Genomic DNA, 5,782 nt, shown 5'->3' with positions numbered 1-5,782 from the left:
GAAGCAGTGAGACAAAATTATACAAATCGACGTTCAAATTAGAAATTAGAAAAAAAGACTGGAAATTAAATAAAAATAAATGAAAGTAAATAAGCAGAGACTAAAAATCAATGATTTAGAAAATACAAAAAAAAAAAAAAAACTATACCATAGCAATAAAATCTTTGAAAAAATCAGCAAAACCAATAGCTTCTAGAAGACTTATCAAGACACAATGGCACTTAGTAGAGTCAAGAAACAGACTGACACAGATGTAATTAATTGATTTTGATGAAAGTGTCCAATTCAAAGGGACAAAGGATAGTCTTTTCAAAATAAAATAATGGAACAATTGTACATCCATATGAAAAATGAATAAAAATGAATTATGACCTCATAGCATATTCTTAAACTGACTTCAAATGCAACATAGATATAAATGTGAAAGTTAACCTTAAAACTTCTGGAAGAAAAGCACTGTTGGAAATAGTTTGACAGTTCTTACAATGAGAAACATATAGTTACCATATGACTCAGCATTTCCAATCCTAGGCATTTACCCACGATAAATGAAATATAAGTGTGCGCCTAGATTTGTGCATAAATGTAGAAAACCTTTAACACAGTAGTTGAAAACAGGAAACACCTCAATTGTCCATCAACTGAAGAATAAACAAATTGTAGTATATCCATCAAATAGAATACTATTCAGCAATCAAAATAAATAAATCTGTAACATATAGATGACAAATATAGATGGATACGTGCAAAGTATAGCTATCCAAAAGATTATTCTGAGTGAAACCAAGCAGAAAAGGACATGATACATGATTAAACTTATATTAAATATGTGACATTACATTATATGCAAGTCTAGAAATGACTAATTTACTATATAGTGGCAGAAAGTAGATCAGTGCTTGCTAGGGCCTACAAAATGAATTTCTGTATTGTGGAGTTATGTGAGGTTATAGAGATGTAATCTGTTTAATTTATTATTTTATTAATGAATTTAATCAATCACATATACATTTTTATGTTTAATTTTAGATTTGTTTGTATTAGGTTTTATTGTTTTAAAAATCACTATAATAAATTGTGCAACACATCAAAATAATTCACATTAGTTTTTTTGGGAAGGGCACTAATTTTGAAGACATTAAAGAAAGAACCAGATTTATGCATTGGTGGCCACACAGTGCTAATAAGGACAGTATATGGGAGTTAGAGGCATCATTTGTAAATTGAACTAATTCAAACAGAAATGGGAGCTGAGAGACTTAGGAAAACATTCTTCATCCTGAATGTCATAGCTTTCATTATCCATAGGATACGGTATAAATCCGTTTCATTTAGTCTAAACTGGATTTGAAAAAAAAAGAAATCAATGGCAATAGTATTATCTATATGCAAATTAAATGGGAAGAAGTTGAGTTTTCCCCAGCTTTACTACCAAAGTAGAAAATCATTTTTTTTTAAATAAAAATAAAAAATAAAATAAAATAAGTTTTAAAAATGAGGGATGATGACTTGGTACAATATTGTATTGCTGGGATTCTGGGTAATTTACGTCAGTGGTCCCCAATCTTTTGGGACCAATTTCCTGGAAAACAGTTTTTCCATAGACTCTGGGTGGGGGGAAATGGTTTCAGGATGATTCAAGCATATTACATATATTGTGTACTTTATTTCTATTATTATTACACTTTAATATATGATGAAATCATTATACAACTCACTTTAATGTAGTTTCAGTGGCAGCTCTGAGTTTGTTTTCCTGCAACTAGATGATTCCATCTACAGGTGATGGGAGACAGTGACAGATCATCAGGCATAGATTCCCATAAGGCACATGCAACCTAGATTCTTTGGATGTGCAGTTCACAATAGGGATTGTATTCCTATGAAAATCTAATGCCACTGCTGATCAGACAGGAGGCAGAGCTCAGGTGGTAATGCCAGTGACGGTGAGCAGCTGTAAATACAGATGAAGTTTTGCTTACTTGCCCACCGCTCACTTACTGCTGTGTGGCTGAGTTCCTAATGGCTCATGGACCGGAGGATGGGGACCCTTGATTTATATTGTTAAATTTGAAATTATCTATATTTTCTATATACTCAGCCATATTTATGTACTTTTATAAATAAATTAACCTTTTGCTGTTTATTATGAAAATTTTCAAGACAACAATACTTGCTATTTTTTTCTTGAAATGCAAGGCATTCAAGTGTTCAATGCATAAAATCCATTGAATATAAAATGTATAAGCATAATTTTTTCTATGATTAACAAAAGATTAGGCATATGGTTTAGTAAGTAGAAGAGATTTTGGCCTACGGTTAATATCTACCACTCCAGAAGAGAACACATTGATTTAGTAAGCATTTATTGAGTTCCTGCTATGTTCTAAGCTTCTTAGATGTGAAAAATCTTCCTGAATTTATTTCTTATATAAGCATAGGTAAAACTCTGGTTTATTCCAAGGGCTAAATAATACATTTTAAAGTCTTAATCTGTTGCCACATCTCTATTTGATTAATTGTTAAGTGTAATGGGTGTAAGATAGAAGAAAATTTCCTTAAATAATTTGGTCTCATTTACCTTCTTATTTGTTCTATTATTCAAATTAATTAAATATTTTCACTATTCTATTTTAAAAAAACACACATGTTAAATATATGTTAAAACATACTTATAAAATATCAAAACTTTATGTTTACAAAGATGGAAGAAAGACCCTGGTCTATGTTATTTACGAAAATTACCATAAATATTTCACCCAAAAGTAAAAAAACTTAAGGGATTGGATGTCATAGTTTTAGGTTATTTGTCGGTGATCTATCACTTATAACATTTGAAACTGTATCTAATCCCTAGCTACTATTTAAAATTCTTTGTACCTGTGTTTAACTACCATGCATATTCATAAACATGTAAATAAATTTTCAGCAGATTATCTGGTTTACAGACTTCTTTTTTTAACTTCTAGAACTGAGTTTTTTGACAAGCTAAAAATAAATTATTTTCTTATCACACCTTACAATTCTAGCTTCACATACTGTATTTGTTTTCTACTGCTACCATAACAAATTACCATAAGCTAAGTGGTTTAAAAAATACAGGCTTATTATTTATTACCTAATAATTCTGGAATTAGAAATCTGAAATGGGTCTCCCTATGCTAAAATTAGGTGTCTATAGGGCTACCATATAAGGTAACATAGTTACTTGTTGCAGAGATTAGATGGACATTTTTGGAAGTCCATTATTGTACCTATCACACACACAATTAAAAACTATTCTAAAAGACAAGTCAAACTGGGAGAAAATATCTGAAAATGCATATTCAATAAAGAATTGATATTCAAAATACACAAAGAACTCTTAATACTCAACAAAAAGGAAACAAATAACCCAATTTTAAAAATGGTCAAAATACCATGACAGGCACCTCACCCAAGAAGATATGCAGGTGATAAATAAGCATATGAAAAAATACTCAACATCATATGTCATTATGGGAATTGCAAAATAAAGTAACAATGAGATACCATTATATACCTATTAGAATGGTAAAAAAAAAAAAAAAAAAAAAAAAAAAAAAAAAAAAAAAAAAAAAAAAAAAACACTGAATATCCCAAATGCTGGGGAGCAGGAAATTCTCGTTCATTGCTACTGGCAATGCAAAATGGTGCAATGTTTTTGGAAGACACTCCAGCAGTTTCCTACAATAGTAAATGCACTCTTACCATGTGATCCACCACCAATCATGCTCCTTGCTATTTCTTAAATATGTTGAATGTTTATCTCTACACAAAACCCTGCAATGACTGTTTGTAGCAGCTTTATTCTTAATTGCCCAAACTTGGAAGCAATCAAGATGTCCTTAAGCAGGGAAATGGATAAACCAACTGTGATACATTAATATGTTGTAATATAAGTACATAATCAAAATAAATGAGCTGTTTAACCAGAAAAAGACATGGGGAATTTTCAGTGAATATTGCTAAGTGAAAGAAGCCAATCTGAAAAGGCTGCATACCTCTTTGTACATTGGCAGTATTGTAGTCAATGAAGTTTCTCCAAGATGTGATTATTGCTAACTGAAAATGAGTATTTATTCATTTTTTTGTTGGCTTAGTTAATCAAGAAAAGTCACTACCACAGATCACCAAGGATTAATGGACTTTGACTTGATTTGGTGATTGGACAAAACTTGAGGTTTCTTAATGTGGAAAGATACGAATGATTCTGTTTGAGGAATAGAGAGTACAGTGAATACTTGGAGCCCAGAAATGGAGACTCTGCTACTTATTTATGATTTTTTACCAAATATTTCTGCTTCTCCCACTTTGAAGCATATGGTAAGATTACATTTAACTGCCTGCTTGAAGTTTTTGTCATGGCATCTCTTATTTTGCTCAGTACAGTATGAGCAAAGGTGTTATATCTCAATTTTCGTTAAAGGTTTCAAAGCTAGTATATGATTCATCGTATTTTCTTTTATCTTAAACAAAATACTGTGGATGCTTATGTGAAACCGGAGGCTCCATTAATATTTATCCTTGAGTAACTTGAATAAGTTGCTTGAATAAGCAGCCTTTTTAACCTGCTTTGGACATAAAGGACAAACAAGAAATATTGTTGTGTTAAACTACTAAGATTTTGGGACAGTTTCTTATTGTGGCATAATTTAGCTCATCCTGATCAGAGATTACTAGATTAATTGTTCAAGACAAAAGACTCACTGATGAGCCTTTTCAATACGTATTCCCTTAGTTTATTTTTTAATATAAATATTGCTTTTTATCATAAAGAAATAATGAGAATTAGAGAGAGACAATGTGTGACAAACAAATCAATAATTCAGAAAAACATATCCCTGAGAGTTAAATATCAATCAGAAGCTAAGAGTCAGCCTTAATTTTAATTCAATGAAGCTTTAATACAGTGGTCTTAGAAAACACACTTGAGTATAGGCAGTTGAGTTTTAGATATATTTTTTATGAATTGTATATTTATTCCTTTTATTTGAATATGTTACATGTATATTATTCCTCTATTAAATGATCCTGGTGATGTATGAGAGAAAGCATTCCTCCAATTTAGTACTCTAAAGTTCTGTGAAGAATCCAACTTAAAAAGAAATTGAGTACATGTTATTTTCTTAATGTATGTATTTGCTTTCCTTTCTCAACTTATGATAAAAAAGGATTTTGTTGATAAATGTGAAAAGATTTGATCATTACAGAGCCACATTCAAAATAATCGTACCATATCAAAATATCAAATACCTATTACTTCTACCTTTTAACTGTATATTCATAGAGTATCCTGAATGATCTAACTGTAATCATCCTCAATATATAGCGCAGGATGTTCCCATATAATATTGTTATATATACAGGATTTTTAGCCTGTGTGTCTTTCAGGCATGTAGCTAATCTTCTATGCTTCACATGAAAAGGCATTTGGAAATGTTTTCTTATATATAAATTCCCAGCATTGATGGATGAAATAGCTAAGCTTACTTAATGTAGCACTTTAAGGAGATTTGTATGTAACAATTCTATCATCTTTCATTTTGTTAAAATAAATTTTGGAAGATTTATGTTAAAACAAAGGGAAGACAGATAAATTCTGGCATAGAAAACTAAACAAGGTTTACCTTTAAGATTCTTCCAAAATTATTGGCAGAAGATTTAACTTTTTTTTCTTTATTTCTTCTAAAAAAAACAGAACAAAAAAAAAAAAAAAAAAAAAAACCCCAAAAAAACAAAAAAACAAGAAACAAAACAAACA

General features: G+C 30.3%; 1 non-coding gene across 1 annotated transcript; it reads left to right on the top strand.

Moving 5' to 3' along the window:
* The first annotated feature begins 4,022 nt into the window (after window positions 1–4,022).
* On the top strand, window positions 4,023–4,159 carry LOC115897067. Its single transcript, XR_004057014.1, has one exon. It is a non-coding gene; the product is annotated as a U4 spliceosomal RNA (small nuclear RNA).
* Window positions 4,160–5,782: the final 1,623 nt, after the last annotated feature.

The sequence above is a fragment of the Rhinopithecus roxellana genome, chromosome 4 (assembly GCF_007565055.1).
Source record: "Rhinopithecus roxellana isolate Shanxi Qingling chromosome 4, ASM756505v1, whole genome shotgun sequence".
Lineage (NCBI taxonomy): Eukaryota > Metazoa > Chordata > Mammalia > Primates > Cercopithecidae > Rhinopithecus > Rhinopithecus roxellana.
Note: the sequence above shows the minus strand (reverse complement) of the source record. Positions and strands in the feature narration are given on the sequence as shown.